The following is a 17,914-nucleotide window of genomic DNA, read 5'->3' on the forward strand; positions in this document are numbered from 1 at the left end:
CAGTTTTTACTGTATGAGAAGATCAGAGGTCGAGACAGATTGAGACAAGCGACCCAGCTTAACCGTCTGGCAGCCATATAAGGTGCACACAGATTGAAGCACAACTCCTTCATCCTCTTTGTGGGACATTCACTACTTCCCCCCTAAAAAAAATCACTATTCAAGGACCACAAAATGTCATCATACTGTGAACTTCCATGATGAAATGAGGACATTCAGCAATATCACATTGCTCTGTAGCACTATGGCATTTTGCTGCAACTTGTTGTTTCATTAGAATGTCCGAATTTTATTGTGATGTGTCCACCCAAGCTCATGACATCCTCATCTCAGAGTCTACCTGCTGGATAAGTTATGAGAACTGGCAGCCCTAATTCCACTTATGGACGACACTGCTACTTCACCTCATAGTCACCTCCACTTCTAGAAGGAAAAAAAAATCTATATCTTTTGTATAGTTACAATATAGAGTTGGGCCAAACTCTGCTGTTTGATATACCATCATAACTCCATTGTCTTCAGCCAAAAAGGGCCATTATTAGAACCTTGCAACAACAGAAAAAAAAAATTGTTAAAGTAAATTTTCTCTTCCAAGTCTTTCACATAAATTGTAAACACATTTAACATGTCTTTGAATGTAAAATAGGATCTGTCAATCAGTAATGACTCACTAAAAAAGAAAGCCCAATATATTAAGCTCAGATCCCTTAGAGGATTATTTTATTTATAATAATTATATATATTTAATCATTAACTTTACCATATAATTTCATCCTTTCACAAATCATTGGTATTAATTATAAGAATTAAAACAAAAAAGAAGAAGAAAGGCTTACAGTACATATCTCTTGACTTAATCTGCTTGGCAGAACAGTGCTGCAAACAATTTAGTTGTATCCATGCTAGCACTGTCTCAGCTGCTGAAAAATGCACAGTAAATTTGCTAGTGTAGACTAAGCCACAGAGGCTTAATTCAAGTCCTTGGTAATGTATTGTGAAAGTTATTCAGGGGAACGAAGTAGGGCTAAGTGAATAGTTTAGCTAAAGATAGAAGCCTGTGTGCACAGAATAGGTTAGTAGCCAAACACTATGGGTTTAAGTCCATTGGTCATAACTAAGGCTGTGTGTCGGTCACGGAGGTCACAGATTCCATGACTTTCCACAACCTCCATGACTTCTGCACCTGGTGCAGCTGACCCAGGAAACTGTCAGTAAGATTCCAGGCTCCTGGCTCTTCGGCAGCCCGCCTGGTGGTCTGATGGGGAGCCAAGAGCCTGGAAACCCTGTGAGTCTCAGCTCCCAAACTCCTAGTTTCTTGGTGGCCCAGACTTCCAAAGTCCCCAGCTAATAGAACTGGGTGGAGAACATTAATTCCACTTTGTGGAGAATTTCAAAATTCTTGGTTTTCATTCCAGGACAAAAACAAATGTCACAATCCTTCATGAAACAAACTCCTGTTCTCAACCCAGCTCTACATGTGACCATGACCCTGGCTACCGGTGGAGAGAAAGCAGTCCTGCAGGAAATTCTACTAGTAGCAAGCCTTGAGCTGAGGATTATGTTTTTTATTAGAATTACTAATAAGGCCAAACCCAAGGAAAGGGGTTAGTTTGAACTTCTACAGCATATGTAGTGTTTATTTGGAGCAGGATGGTAATGCCAGTTGGTCACAAAACAATTGGCTCTAATTGATTTGCACATGTTATTTGTCAAATTGTTGTCCATGATGGACAAATTCATTAAAAATCATGATTTGTTTGAACACACAAAGAAGGGCTATAGTCAAATAAATTGTTCGCTGTTAGGGTCCATCTTTTGGTTCTATGCACAATGTGGTCCCAGTCCATGAGAGCACCTGGGAACTCCTACCACAATACAAACAACAATAGTTCACCCAGCTCTACTGATGCATTACACATAGGGCTAACATTTTGCACTCATTTATGCCCAGGCAATCCCAATATCTCCTGAGGATAGCACTAACATAAGTGAGGGCTGTAACTGGTTCAGATTACAGTATAAAAACAATTCAACTCAATCATATTTGTAATTTTTTTAAAAAAAATGTATAGTAATTCATCTACACAGTGATGCAAACAGAGTCAGCTCAATACTGATCTGAAAGTTTGGGTCCCCCCCCCCCCGAACAGAATAGTTTTGTTCTCAAAATGGCTAGACTGTTCCAAGACAGTAAATCTTCAAAGGCGCTGCTTCTCATGTCAGTCCTTGTGTAAAGAACTTGATACAGCCAACTTTCCCTTACCTCAGCAAATAAAAGGAATCTATATCTTTCAAATAGATAGTGAGATAAAACATACTTTTTAAATCCCTACTGTAGAGAGACTTTAATCAATAAAGCTTCGAGTTTTGATCTAAAGGCAGGCAGCCTGTTCACACAGAGTACATTTTGCATAGAAGGGGCTTCTAATGATGCCTCAAAATTAAGCGTAGACTGGGATAAGTTCATTAAGCAATAAAGCTGAGGTCCAATTATAAATACAATCTGGATGGTACAACCTATACACTGTAGGCTGAACAACAGTCTTCAGAACTCTTCTGATCAAAGAATTCAAGACTTTTATTGAGGAATTAAACTTTAATTTAGATTTTCTTATCATCTTACTTACATGAAGATTCAATAGAAGCATATTAGGATCCAACTAGCTATAATTAATTTCAAATTCTGGTCACAGTGAGCTATATATGGAGATTTCTTTTCATGCATATTTCCTTTCTTTTTAAAGTGAATTCAGTTCTGGTGAAGAGTACCTGAAAGAGAGGGCTGGAGAGTGAAGTCCTCCTTTTTTTCACAGTACAGGTACAGCATGAACAGCAGCACTTCAGACTTCTCTTCCCTATCCCATGATGCATCTCAAACATGACCAGGAGGAACCACTCTGTGGGGTGAGAAGGAAATAGTTCAGACTTCTAACTCTGGCCAATTCTGGAGCTAAGCACAATCTTTAAAACAGTTGTGAAATCTTCACTGGTTTGCTTATTTACATTCTTACATTTTCACTCCCGTGTGCATATCTAGTTTCCAGGAGATTGCAGAGAGGCAATTTTGGACCATTTATAGAGCTGGTCCAAAGTTGCAAAATTGAAATCCTGGGTAAAAATTTACAAAAGTGTCTTAAGAGCATAAATCCCATTAACAAAAATAATTTAGGGCCTGTCCACATGGGGACATCTAGGAAAATTAATCCAAATTAACTCCAGGCATAAATTTGAAGTGAATTAGTTAAACCTTATTAAATCCATGTGTGCATGCTGCTAATCAGAGTCAATGTGGCTGTAACTCTGTTTAGATTAATTCTCAATGCCACTTCACCTCTGAATGGAGGGTGTTCACACAGAGGCTTAATACATTTTAATTAATCCACTTCAAATTTACATTTTTAGCAATTCAGATTAATTTTCCTGGATGTTCCTGTGTAAACAAGCCTTTAGGTATATACAAGCCTATCTACACTGCCCCACAATTTGGATTATGGGGGGCATGAATAGAAGTGCACACCAAAGTGTGTGCTGTAATTCCCCCCTGTGGATACTGTGGACATGAATGAAAAGGTTCCTAGTTCGCATTAACATAGTTCTGTTTGAACAGTACTACATTAATGAAAAATAGGTACCTTTTCATTTGTGCCCATGGTATACACACTTTGGTGTGCAGAGCTATTTACATCCTCATAGTCCAAACTGTGGGGCAGTGTAGACATAGACAAGCTCCTAAGTATCTAGGTCATTGTTGAAAATTGGACTTAATCCAAGTCATTCAGGTATTTTTGAAAATTTTACTCCAGACTTTGTACCTTTCTAAAGTTTGGGGGTAGTCAGAGCCAGGTTTTCTGTCTGAGATCTAAGGATAGCAGAAGAGATAAGCAACACAAATTATGGGTCCAAGTAAAATGTGCAACTGTGCAGGTGTCCACTCAAATCAAGTGGTGACTTCATCAAGATCTACAAGTACCTAGTTGGGGAAGAGATATCTGATAGTAGATGGCTCTTTAATTTAGCAGTAAAAGGTGTAATAAGGTCTAGTCATTGGAAGCTGAAGCTAGACAAATGCAGAATAAAAATATAGTGCAAAATTTTAACAGTGAAGTAGTTAACCATTGGATGGCTTATCTAGCGGTGTAGTGGATTCTCCATCACTTGAAATCTGTAAATCGATACTTCTAAGAGATAGGTTATATCTTAAGCAGAAGTTACAGGCTTGATGTAAGTAGTACAGGGTGAAGCTCTTCGACCTGCATTATATAGTGCAGATCACAGAAGATCATCCTAATGGTCCTTTCTGTGAATCATACAACACATATATACATCGTTTACCAGCTGTTTTGCAATAAAACAGGCCCCACACTCCAGGGGAATACTCACACATTCTTGTGAAAGCAGGGGCAAGGGTGGGGGGAAATCACACTTGTACCCTTATACAAATATACACCCTTATAATCATGACTCTACCAAATTCCTGGCCCATTTCCATAAATTTCATGGTCATAGCATTTAAAAAAATCTTGAATTTCATGGTTTCTTAAATTTCACAGGTTTGTAACAAAGCATGAATATGTATTTAGAAATGGCAAAATATAGACATGTAAAGCCCATGATGACCTCTCCCCCCCATGCCACCCTTACTTCTGCACTGCTGCTGGCGGCAGCACTGCCTTTAGAGCTGGGCAGCCGGACAGCAGCTGCCGCTCTCCAGCCACCCAGCTTTGAAGGCTGCACAGAAGTAAGACTGGCAATACCACAACTTCCTACAATAACTTGTGACCCCTTTTTGGGTCAGGACCCCAGTTTGAGAAATGCTGCTATTCGGTAAAAGTACACAAAAGACCAAATTTCATGGTCTGACACACGTTTTTCAGCTGTGAATTTGGGAGGGCCCTATTTATAATTACACAGTAGTTAAAGTGGTCCCAGAGTTTGCAAGTTTTAAATGTCCATACCTTTATAAAACCAATTTTCTTTGAGTTTGTCTTAACTCTCAGTTTAGGTTAAAGTCTCAGTAAGACCTACAAAATGAAGGAAGTTTGAAGAAAATTCATTCACTAATTAAGATTTAGAATTTAAATTCAACACAACTACAGAAACCCAAACAAAGACTATGCAGTCAATACAGTCAGCCTACAAAGTGAGTATTTCAAGAAATGATGAAGATGTATAAACATTATGCATTGTCAACTTTAATTATATTGGATGCTAATAGACTGTAATATAAAGAGAATTTATATTATAAATACTATTTGAGATTAGATATAGAAATGTAATTTTATTTTGCAAAATTGGGAGCAGAGAATTCTTGTTGATGTACTTTATGTTAGGTTTCTCTCTCTCTTGTCCTCACACAAACACACACCTCTTATAACAAATCCATGACCAACTGCATACATACAGGTATTAGCTTAATGACATCTCTGTGGCATTGTGGAATAAACTTAGAACCTTTGACTCCTAAACCACAGACCTTTGCTACTTCAGCTAAAAGGAATACTTCTACTAGCTGTCAGTAGAATTATGGTTTATATCTCTTCTTAGGCTTCCAGCCACTGGAGATCAACATAGTTACCAGCACTTGAGTAGGTCTAATTCTATTTGAAAGAGGACAGTACAAATATATTACAGCCACCATGTTATATAAAGTGGCACTGGAACCTATCTGTATAGTTGTATTTAATCCAGAATTATCCCAAGTGATGCATGTGTATTTGTTCATTCATCCAAGTATAGCCATTTCCGGGGTTGATTGTGGCAACCCATAGCACTGAGCAATGCTACACACCAGTTTAGGACAGGAAGCAAAGAATAACCTTTCCAATTAATGCCATAGGTGGAGCTTAAACAGACAGAATGTAATTACCTGAATGGGAGCCTGGCTGGTAATTGGAATTTAGCCAGGACGGTGGGTTAACAGCAGAGCTGTGAGAATGCTACCCCTCCAAACACACACCTGAATGGAAGGGGAACTTGATGGGGCTGGTGGTGATTGGGACCGCCTCAGTTGAACGAGGAAAGAGAACACATCCTAAAGAGACAAAGGGGTACAACTCCCCTTCTAGTCTCTATCACCTCATTGGCTAGCTTAGGGAGGAAAGGAAGTCTGGATACTATGTTTTGCAGATGCTACAGGACTGACCGATCACTTGTTTTGGGGTCAGGAAGTTTTTCTTCTCACAGGGGCCAAACTGGCAGAGGCTTGGGGAGTTTTTCCATCTTCCTCGCAGCATCCTGAAGGCACAGTTAAATAGGAGTAGGATTTAATAATTAGTGATAGTCCTTGGTAAGGATGTTAGTTCATCAGAACTTGTGGCCTTTCAAGTGTGGTTAAAGGCTAAAAGGAACCATTCCTAGAAGTAAAAGACCTGGGAACTTTACTGATGGGCCTTATGCTTATGGGATAGCAAAAGAATGTTTGGCCTTTGTGGGCTAATGTCCCCCCTTTTAGTACCCTCTGTCTCCCTTACAGATGGGGTGAGGTGTGATAGGAGTCAGATGAGTGAGCTGGGTCATAGGGCTAGGCTGAGGACAGTCTTCCCCAAGTTATGGTTATGTAGCAGGAGCCCTGCAACCTCTGCACTGGAACCACTTAAAATGCCTGGTAGGTGAGAGTATGGGTGACAGGGCAGGTAGTACTCCTTCTCCAAAGGGTATCACCTCAAACACTACCTGATCAGCTGCCCAGCTTTCAGTTTCCTCTTTAATCCTACCCTGAAGTGATTCTAAAGGCCACTGTAGTGTTGAAGGTGACACCCCTGGGATGTGATATAAACATATGGCATTGACCACATGTGGTCATTAAAAAACTCCACATCACTTTGTGCAAGGGTAACAATATTAGCCCAAGTATTCTGGTCAAATTCCAATACATGGCATTACCCAGAATATAATTACCTACTGGCCAGTTTTCTAAGGCTTAATACATATTGTGGAAAGTGGTTTGCACCTAAGGGCTATGAGTTAAACTCATTGCACTGTCAGCTGGGATAAAATTAGAGGAGAAACTACCCAACCATGTCAAATGTTTAAGCTTAAAGACCCTGAGTAGAATGAAACAAAAGAGGAAGGGATCCAGGGGTGCTTTAGCATAATCAAGCTGGCTCATGTCGCTAAAAGCACAGCTGGGATCTACAGCTCACTGTTGCAAGGAAAGTTTTAACTATATTCCCACCCCACTTTCAACAGTGGGTGTGCATGCTCATTAAATTTCCATGACAGAAAGGAGAGAGGAGGGTGAATACACTTTAAAGTGTTGTTTTAAAATAAGATCCTTATTCTACCCTAAAGAGCTCTCTTAAAAAACAGATTCTCCTCCAATATAAACCCGTTGCATGATATTCCAGAACCTTTACTCGCAATGCCAGCAGGATTGCAACACATCTCTACCACTGTCTATTGACCTGATCTTGGACCAGTTGAAGTGAATGGTAAAATTCCTGTCAGTTTCAATGGGTGCAGGATCAATCCCTAAATATTTTGCATCCCAGGCAATGGGGAGGAAAGGCTTTGCGCCATCCCAGCATCTGTGTTAAACAGCAATGTTCCATTGATCTCTCTCCAGCATGCCATTAAAATCAAAATGGGACATCAAGAGTGTGCCACTCAGACCTTTGGTGGTGCAGGAGGTGATCTTCTGCAATGACATACCTGCCACATTAAGCTGCAGTGAAGCAGTTGATATGGTGTTTAGGGTTTGCAATTTTAATACGCACTTGAATAAAAAGGACCCTTATTTTAGAATGAAAATGCAATTAATTATCAGCACTGGAGGTTTCAGGAAACCCTAGGTTTCCCAAACTGTTTGCCATTTTCTTCACCAAAATATTAAATCTTCTGCAGGCAGAGATGTTGTTCTTCATATTGCACCACCTAAAATAAATTAGCAATTAACAGGTCAAGTTACTCCCTAATGGAATTCCACTATCGTCAATGGATGGATTTGGCCCATTGTATGTAAAGTATCAAAATGTTAATATATGAAAAACTGGTTAAAGTTCAGAATTAGAGATCGGTCAAAGGCACAAAATTGATCTGGATTTTGAACCTCTATACTTGATAGCAAGGATGTCTGGATCAGTTGTTTTGGTTCAACTGATTGTAGAACTTGATCAACAACGAATTTCAGATCCAAATTTAGTTTGGACTTCTCATTCCCTGAATGTTTGGCAGTATTTGAGGCCTGTCTGAATTAAAAACTAACATGCCTTAAGTCTTAGAATTCATATATCGATCTATACTTTTAATCACTTTGGATCCCCCTCAAAAAATTCTGCACTTCTCCCATAGCTGGGTAGGCAATTGAAAGGGCAAGGAGAGGAATTCTCTCCCCTCTCTTTGTCTTTGCTTACAGAATGTTGCTTCACCTCCTCAATTCCTCCATTAAAATGCATTCAAACATAATTAGTGTAACATTAAAAATGGAGGAAATTTTGTAATGCCAGTTGTTCCGTAGCCATGGTTACATCAAAGATTTATATTGAGCGACTCCAGCCCAAGCACGCACAAGCAGTTAGCAGGAACAGCAGTAGAATAATGTTTGTGTGCACGTGCAGGTGCGCTGACGTGAATGTATGCCAAAAAAAAAAAAAGCGGGGGGGGAGAGAGAGAATGAAGCCAAGACACAAAGAGGGGAAGAGAGAGAAACAGACCATTCGGTGACATTTAAGGTGCTAATATCGAGAAGTCAACCTTTAATTTGACAGCTTTTAGTGCTAGTTAATTTCTCTCTTCCAGACGAGGTTTAGGAAATTTGCAGCACCTTTAAATTATCACGTTTTTCCACACTGCCTGAGGCCTATGTGGAATACCTGAACCATACTCTCTCCCAGCCCCCTCCCCCCCAGGTTTTTTTTTTTTTTCAGGTCAGTTGAAGTAAAAAACTTTCATTCCCTTTCTCAGACAATTAATCTTTAGCTAATTGAAGCAGGAATACTGCAGGATGAGTTTCACTGGGGCCTGTAAATCTCATTTAGCAAAGTGAATTCCAGGCACATGCTGCACCTAATGATGTGACAGGTGGGCTGCACCGCAAGACAGCAGCCTCAGAAAAGTTGATTCTCATTAGACCCGTGGAGTCCTGCAGTCAGTTTTCTGATGGCTGAAGAACACTAATAGCATCTGTTTGCTACTGGGTGGGGTGGGGGAGGGGGGAGAGAGAAAGATGAGAGATGTGGGGGGATTCTATTCCTTTCATGAGTTAATAGCCTTGACTCCTGCCCAAAAAAACCAGCAGGCCTGCCTCCCGCCATGAGATCCATCTCCATTCTGCTGACTCCGAGAAGGTGCACCCTTTTTCTAATTAACTGGAATGGCTATGGAAAGCAAAGGAGGCCTTGTGTTGGGTGAACCAATTATTTTGAAGGGTATTAAGTCATCAGATTTACTTTTATCTTGATTGCATTGAGGAAATCGTGCATAATTAATGGTGGGAGCTTATTAGGAAAATGATTAGGCAAATTACACAGGTGTCGGATGCATTTTTAATGATAAATTTGCTAGAACAATCCTGCAATTCCATCTGTTCAGCTCATATCAAAATGTCACTCTGGAAGAAATTAATGGTGCAGAGTCGCACAAAGTTACTCGAGGCCTTGGATGCAGATTTATGTTTTAAAAAAGGAAAGTTAAAATTATCCTGCAATTTCCTAATAAATAGTTGATGTTACAGTTCAATAAATTACTTATTTAATCTTAAAACAAAATGATAATCAGCTGGAAACTAAAAAGTGTAAACCTCATTTTGTCAGTTTGATGTGTATGTAAATAAAAAATAATCATAAGACATAATTCTTTTCAGAGGGATTCTGACTACAGACAAACTGTCAGACTGAGAACACTTTGTGCCTGGAAATTCTTCCAGAATACCAAGGCCTGTCTATGCTAGTTCTAAGGTCAATTCTATGGCCAAACCACTTCAGTCATTTGCACAGAACCTAATCTCAGACTGTGGAAATTTCCTTTTAGAAACTAAACACTACCACAAATGTCACCATCTTCAAGTCCAAATGCAAGGCATGTTGCTTTCACCTTGTCTCTCCTATCACCACCATAAAACACATCAATTTACTAAAAATATGCAAACAAAACCCCACACATGCAATTTTTCCCTCCAAGAGTGTGTGTAATAGAAAGCAACATGGAAATGACTTAGTTTCCTTGATTAGTATTTTAACTCTGGAAGGTGGCAGGTACCACAGCAATGGGCATATTATAAGAAACTGAACAGCATCATTTCCAGTAGGAGAGTCATTGTATTCTATTAGCTAGTGCCTAGCTTCTGAGGCAATACCATGACTCTTAGAAATAAGACTTTTAGAGGGCAGTAGTCTCAGGATACCAGAGGGAAAAAAACATACTAAAAAACTGCAGAAATAAAATATATATTGCCTACCAAAGAATACCAAGCCTAATGTGATGTCTGGAAGGATTTTGTAAACTGATTGGATCACTATAAGCAGGCAATTAATGGTGTTTGACTGTGTTTTCATGTACCATACTTACCATGGCAGTCATCTCCCCTAGGGTCAACAGGCAAGAGTGCCTAATAATGGGAGTTAAGAAGCATGGGTTCTATTCCTGAATTGAATGAGGATTTGCAGAATGAATTTAAGGTGCAATTCTGGCCTGTGCCTCTAAAGTGCAGCATAGAACTCACAGCCAAGAGCATGGAGGGACACCGGTGGCTCGAAGCCACTTTTGCATCCCCTAGATCCTGGACTGCTCTAGGGGCTGGAGGTGACCTTCAAGTAATTTAGATAGCGCTGGAGACCTTAGGGCTTGCAACAGGATCCTTGGAAAGCAGACTTATAGCTGTTTTCCACAGTGCCTGCAGGGGGAGAATGCTCCCTTGGCCAGGTGTGGGGCTTTTAGCATCCATTTACTCTCCAAGCCTTTTACTCAGCCTAATGGGGTCAGAGTGGGAGTGAGAATCTCGCCCTTCATCTCTGCCAGCAATCTGTAAAATGGGAGTAATAATGCTCCCCTATCTTTGTGAAGTGCTTTGAGATCTATGGCTGAGAAGTGCTGCATAAATGCAATGTGCTTGTTATTTCCTACCCTGCTAAGGACTAATGGTACCATCACTCCTGCCAACTCCCTGTATCGCCACTGTATGTAATAAATCTGAAACTGTAAACAATGTATCCTGCTGTCATACACTCACCAGTCCCCCCACTGGCAAGGGGAATAGAATACAGGACTGTCTTCACTTTAAAAAGAGAGACCTCTAGAGCAGCTCCCATTGTGAGACTTATAGGCAGATCCGCCAAAGAGTTTAGCGCACCAAGTATTGAGCTCTTTTAAAATTCTGGCCCCAATTATGGATGCTGATAATCTGGCTCTGACTTGAAGTGGGAATTGTTTTCAGAGAAAACACAAGGATACACAAGAAAGTGTTGCAGGCTAGTGCTCCTCTCTATGCAGTTTGCTGCTAGTTAGTTAACTCTCCTTGTATATCTTGGTTTTATTCCAAGAAAGTTGTTAGAACAATAGTACATTGCAGTTCAACACAGTGCCACCCAAAGTACAGTAGCTAGTGCATTATTAGAGAATGTTTTAAGTAAATCTGAAGTTCGAGTTCTAACGTTCCCTTGGTGTTATCTGAACTGGTGATCTGCTAGGTCACTCCAATCCTTGATTCTGGGAGCCAGCCTTACCTTGCTCTGCTGTGAGAGCCCCCACTCCTGGGCTGTTCACGGACAGCCTCTAGCATGTAAGCTGCTCCTTGGATTGTGCAACCAAATGATACTAGCTAATATCTCCAGTCCCAGACGAAACCCTAGGAACCTCCATCTTGCAGCATCTAGTTATGTCTGCTGGACGCTGCAAGCTTATAGGAGTTAATCAATTTAACAAAGAAATTGATATGCACCACGCTTTTATCCCACGGGGAGTCTCTGACATGTTTCAAACCAAATGCACTGCTTCAGGCAGAACAAACAAACAAACGTATTAACTACAAAGATAGATTAAGTGATTATAAGTCAAAACATAAGTTAGATTTGGTCAAATGAAATAAAAGCAAAACATATTCTAAGCTGATCTTAACACTTTCAGTGCCCTTACAAACTTAGATGCTTCTCACCACAGGCTGGCTAGTTGCCCTTCAGCCAGACTCTCCCCTTTGATCAGCACTTCAGTAGCTTGGTGGTGATGTCTGTAGATAGAGGTGGAAGAGAGGAAGAGCATGGGAAATGTTTCTCCCTTTTATCATGTCCTTTCTTCCTTCTTGGCCAGTGACTCTCAAACTTTTGTACTGGTGAATCCTTTCACAGAGCAAGCTTCTGAGTGTGACCCCCACCTTATAAATTAAAAACACTTTTAAATATATTTAACACCATTATAAATCCTGGAGGCAAAGCACGGTTTGGGCTAGAGGCCGACAGCTCACGACCCCCCATGTAATAACCTCATGACCTCTTGAAGAGTCCTGACCCCCAGTTTGAGAACCCCTGCTCTTGGCTTTGCCTCCTCCCCCCCCCAGAGTCAGGTGAGCATTACCTCATCACAGTCCCAAACTGATCAAAGGAAGGAGGGCGACTCACTCAAGAGTCCAACAGATCCTTTGTTGCTTAAGTCAGTGTCCTTTGTTCCTGTGAGGATGGGCTGGGTTTGCCCCATACATGCACTGATGAGGTGTGAACTCTGCTTCTGGAGAGTTTTGCCTGGGCTTGTTTTATGCCATGAGAACACATTTTCAGCCTCAGAACATGAAATTACAACCTATAACATTACTATAACAACAATGTTCAGTGCATCATGAGCCTTCCGAAGACACCTGACATGACAAACTTTGCATTAGATACCATAGTCATATTGTGAGGATGAACATGGGGATGCTGGGTGTTCCCCCGAGGTACAGAATGTCACAAGGGTGTCCATCCATTCTGTATTTTAAGGGCTGTTCCTTTCCTGGTGCCTAATGTGTCATGACCCACATCCAATAAGGAGTTAGGAGCATTCAATCAGATAAAAAGCATGTTTTCAAGCAATCATTATCCAAAGGATCAAACACTGTGATACTAATACAAAATATTTTATTCATTATACAAAATCATGCATGATGTTCCTGCAAAACTTATACTTAAATGTATACTGGTGAGCAAAAGAGGGTCAGGTCAATGGCACAGTGTAACAAAGTACCCCTCACCTCCTTGTGTCTAGATCTGAGAAAGTAGCTCACACGACGAGGTGCCCCACTTCAGCTCTCTGCTTACTTTGCGATAGTTTTCTTCCAGTGACTTCCAAAGCCAGGTCTCCATTTACTCCACCCCTTCTGGGGTTACAAAGCCCAACAAGACCACTTTCCAAATGCCTTCTTCAGATGATGTTCAGCCCCAGCTCAGAGTTCTGTGCAACTATACCAGTGGCTGGCTGGGGAACCTGGGCCCCCCCACTGCACCAGGTTCTGGCCTAGGGCCCTATAACCAGCAATCCAGGTATGCTCCATCCCCATCGCAGTTTCCATGGGCTCCTTCCTGCACAGCCTCTCTCTCTTTCCTTGCCTGTTTTAGGGTTTACCATGGGAGAATACTGTACTCTCCATGGCTACTTCACCCCCTCCTAGTCTCTTGCTAGAGTTCTTACTCCAGGACAGGATCTCAAGACTTACTCTTCCCCTAGACTTCCTCCTTTTCCCTGATGTTGTCCCTCATCCCAGGAAATGACCAATCTCCTTCCCCTACAGCCCCTTTCAGCCTTTTGCCGTTATAGTGCTATCCCAGCCCTTTCCCAGCTTGGCTTAACTCTTAATTAACCCTGTCCTTCTCTCTTGCAGGTGACACCAACTGACTTAATTAGCCTCCTGGGCTCTCATTAATCTTATCAGGGCTGGTGTAGGGTACAAACCATATCACACACAGCAAAGATAGAAACCTATCTGAACTAAATGAAATGGGTTAATACAAAACATTTTAAGGCAAGAGTTGCATTCAAATCTTGTGGTCCTGAGCCAGAAATTGACATGAAATTTACAGCCCTATTTCATATCGCTGTGACCTATGTCTAGAAGAGTCCACAATACTGCTCCTAAAGAGCCCATCTTTGCAGTACAAATATAAAGAGAGGGCCCATGTATGGGGAACCAATCAATGAGGAAAATCCCTATGTTTCAGATGATCAACCCTGGAACACAGAGGAGAATGTAACAGTTTTTCCTTTATAGCTGATTCCACGCCATCACCCACTCTCCTTCCCCACAGCTACTCTTGTGTACTCTTCTTACAGTTCTCTTTTAATTGCCAGAAAATAGATTAATAGGACAGTAGCTCCTAGAAGCTTCAATTGAGAGCAGGACTCCTTTGTGCTAGGCACTGTACTAACAGACTAATAGATAGCTTCTGCCCAGAGAGCTCACAAGCTAGATGAGGCAAAAAGAGGAACAGAGATATGAATTGATTTGCCCAAGATCACCTAGGAAGTTAGTGGCAAAAGGAATAAAACCCAAGTCTCAGAAATCTCAATGTTTTCCCCACTGGACCACTCCACTTTCTTGAACGTGTGTGGTCATCTGAACTGCAGTGTACAGTATTTTCCTAGAACACTGTAAAAATATTTTAAAATTAAACATTTTTTTCTTTTTCACAGCATCATCCAATTCTTTTTAAACCCTGCCACAGTAACTCATTCCTAATCCTTAACATAGATAACTAGCTCAAAACAAACAGGCCCTTTTGTAGGATTGACAGTATTACACTTATATCATATCATAAGCTTGCAGTTAATAGATGGACACTTTAGAGGAATAAATTCTCTGAAAGGACATGGATGGTGCACACACAGAGCTATTATTTATTTATCAGGTTTTGTGAGCACATCTCCCACATAATGTTTTCAAAGTTTAGCCTTTAAAATGCAGAGTGAGCTAACATTTTAAGGCTTGGGACTCTTTTGCCCTGATCAGCTCTCATAAGATAACAAGCTGATTCATACATGTCTCAGAGGTGGTTTAAATTATGTATTTCTACTGAGCAGAATAGATGTGTGGCAACATTTTACATCAGAGGCTAATTACTTAATATGGACACAAACCAAAACCACACATCCAAACACTCCTGAACTTTGGAATACTTTGAATATACAACTGTTCTTTTCTATTTAGGATTTTATATCTTGTCCATCACACTATACCCAGATGTATAGACACTCATAACTTTTTTTTAACATTAGCTTTAATAAAATTTTAGTATCTGAGCACCTCTGATCTGCATAGATAGAATCCTATCTCAAAGTTTAGCCCTATATCTCTATCATGGGCCAAAACAAGACCCCTGATCCAAACTTTGGTAAAATGTTGGGTTTGACTTTGAATTTGACTGTGACTCATCTCCATCTCCACTAAATGCATCCTTTTATATACTCTGGTGAAGAATGCCATAGGGATGTCTATAAACTCGATACATTATAGATAATAAAGATATGGCAGGTAGTAATTTTGTCTGATTTGTAGCCATGTGTATATTCCTGACACTTATCCAGAAAATCTTAATTATGACCTCATACTTCCCTCAGAAATGTGTAGTGTACCACAAAATTAGATGGTGCACATATGTCAGCACAGAATATTTGCTAATGTTGCTTTATTAAACCCTTATAAATAAGGGTTTGCGTTACACTGTGTGGGAGATAAATATGTAGTGCGCTTCCTTTTCTGTTGGAGGAAGAAGTAGGTCCTTTATTAAGATTCCATGTCTGTCACAGTCAACAGAAGCGTGCTGCATTGGTGCAAAGGTATGTGGTGTCTCAGAACTTGTTTCAGAGTAGCAGCCGTGTTAGTCTGTATTCGCAAAAAGAAAAGGAGTACTTGTGGCACCTTAGAGACTAACAAATTTATTAGAGCATAAGCTTTCGTGAGCTACAGCTCACTGTTTCCTTGCTTTTAAGGGGTTACACAACGTGATGTCACACTTATCCAACATCACCGTCTCTCCAAAGTCATTTTTGTTAAAGGGCTAAGTCTAATGATGTAAGATCCCATCGTACATGGCCCAGGCATGGGGACTGAGCTGGTTCCTGGTAAGGAAAGTGTTTCCCTCATGAGGATATTAGGGAAACTCATCCCTGGGGAGTCCAACCCCAAGAAAGGTGAAGATGACAAGACCTTACTAGCTTGCAAATAGGGAGAGCAACTTCCAAGCAAGAAAGCAGGGGTGGGGGCGGGATGCCTACCAGGGAGTAAATCTTTGCCACCTGTCCCTCCTCTGGTCACATTTGCTCCCATCATTAATATTTAGAGGGTTTTCTGCAGTGTTGGGGTAACCTGACAGTCTTTAACTTCCCTCCTGACACTTTGGGCAAATGACTATTTTTTTTCTTATATCATCACCATTTCCATAGTATCTGAGCACCAAGCAATCTTTAATGTATTTACATCACAAGGATTTTGAAGATAAAATGGGCACAATCCCTATAAGTGGAAAACTGAAGCAAAGAGAGGTTAAGTGACCTGCTCAAGGTCATTTAGGAAATCTTTAGAAGAGCAGGGCCCTCAGTCCAGATGTCCCAAACCCAAGACCATACTTCCACTTCTTTAGAGGCAGAGGGCAAAGAGTAAGTAGACACAACCTTTCTCAGTTTTCCAGGTATCTGTATTTCAGGGAGGCCTACTGTCCCTACTGTGACAAAGTTCCTCCTCTGCCTTGGTGGGTCCTGCGCTTATTGGCAGATTTGCTCACCTCAGAGATTCATGGGAGCCCTCAGTTTGGCCACTTTGGCTAGTGACTCAAACCTGCCGTTCACTCAGCTAACCTCATCACTGGCCAGCATGGGGAAACGGAAGGAGAACAATCCCCACAGTCTCTGCTGATCCACCTAGTAGGGTGGGGGAGATGCCAGGGACCTTCCCCTCTGGTGGGACCCACAGCCCACGACAACTCCTCCTGTATCCAATAGGGAGTTAGGAGGAACCCGGGCCCACCCTCTACTCCAGGTTCCAGCCCAGGGCCCCATGGATCACAGCTGTCTATACTGTTTTGTGTAACACCTTTGTGAGAGCTACAACTCCCTGGGCTTCTTCCCCATGGCCTCCTCCCAACACCTTCTTTAGCGTCACCACAGGACCTTCTTCCTGATGCCAGATAGCTTTTGTACTCCTCAATCCTCCAGCAGCATGTCCTCATCCTCTCAACTCCTTGCTCCCAGCTCCTTACACGCACCTTACTAACTAAAGTGAGGTCCTTTACAAAACCAGGTGCCCTAATTAGCCTGCCTGTCCTAGTTGATTCTAGTAGCTTCTTAATTGGCTCCAGGTGTCCTAATTATCCTGCCCTAATTGGTTCCAGCAACTTTGTGATTGTTCTGGAACCGCCCGTTCCCTTACCCAGGGAAAAAGGACCTGCCTAACCTGGGACCCACAGCTCTCTCTTTGATTACTCTCCTGTAGCCCTCTTGCCTGGAGAAAGAAGAAGAAGGGAGAGGGCTGCTGCTGTTCCCAGGCCCTGGGTTCTGCCTACTGCTGTTGCTGCTCCCCTGGCTAAGCCAGATACTACCCCCCTTCTCTGCTACCTGGTTGCTGGCCAAGTGCTGGACCCCCCACCTTTGGGTGCTGCTACTGCTTCAACTGCAGCCCCTTGGGGGGGGCCTGCTGGCCCACTCCCCAGAAACGAGGAGTGAGGGACCCCAGCCGTAGCTGCTGTGGACACCACCACCAACATCTGAGAGGGGTCCTTTCTGCCTGCCTGGACCACCACCTGGAGTCCCTGGAACTGCTGCTGCTGTAGAGTTTGCTGCCTGGAGCTGCTGAAGCCTGAGGAGGAGAAGAAGAGGACCATCTACCAGTGGGGGAGCACCTAGAGACTTCGCAGACCACTGTGGAGGGGGCCTTAAGACTGAGTAACTTTCAAACTGTGCTCTTGTGGTGGGGGTCTTGACTGTGTTTGTGGGGACATGGAGTGTGGTGTGGAGCTGCCCCCTGATC

The 17,914-nt window shown here is 41.8% G+C and overlaps 1 long non-coding RNA gene across 3 annotated transcripts in view; it reads right to left on the reverse strand.

The window, feature by feature from the left end:
- Nucleotides 1-17,181, reverse strand: part of LOC119843206 — a 29,900-nt gene extending 12,719 nt beyond the window's left edge. Inside the window, exons 1-4 of one of the 3 annotated variants that reach the window (XR_006282180.1) lie at nt 17,051-17,181; nt 6,143-6,234; nt 4,956-5,021; nt 2,770-2,897 (exon numbers count right to left, since the gene is read on the reverse strand). This is a non-coding gene — a long non-coding RNA (uncharacterized LOC119843206). The remainder of the gene's footprint in view (nt 1-2,769; nt 2,898-4,955; nt 5,022-6,142; nt 6,235-17,050) is intronic. The other 2 variants (XR_006282184.1, XR_006282177.1) reach the window with 2 other exon arrangements.
- Nucleotides 17,182-17,914: the final 733 nt, after the last annotated feature.

The sequence above is a fragment of the Dermochelys coriacea genome, chromosome 1 (genome assembly GCF_009764565.3).
Source record: "Dermochelys coriacea isolate rDerCor1 chromosome 1, rDerCor1.pri.v4, whole genome shotgun sequence".
In the NCBI taxonomy this organism is placed as follows: domain Eukaryota; kingdom Metazoa; phylum Chordata; order Testudines; family Dermochelyidae; genus Dermochelys; species Dermochelys coriacea.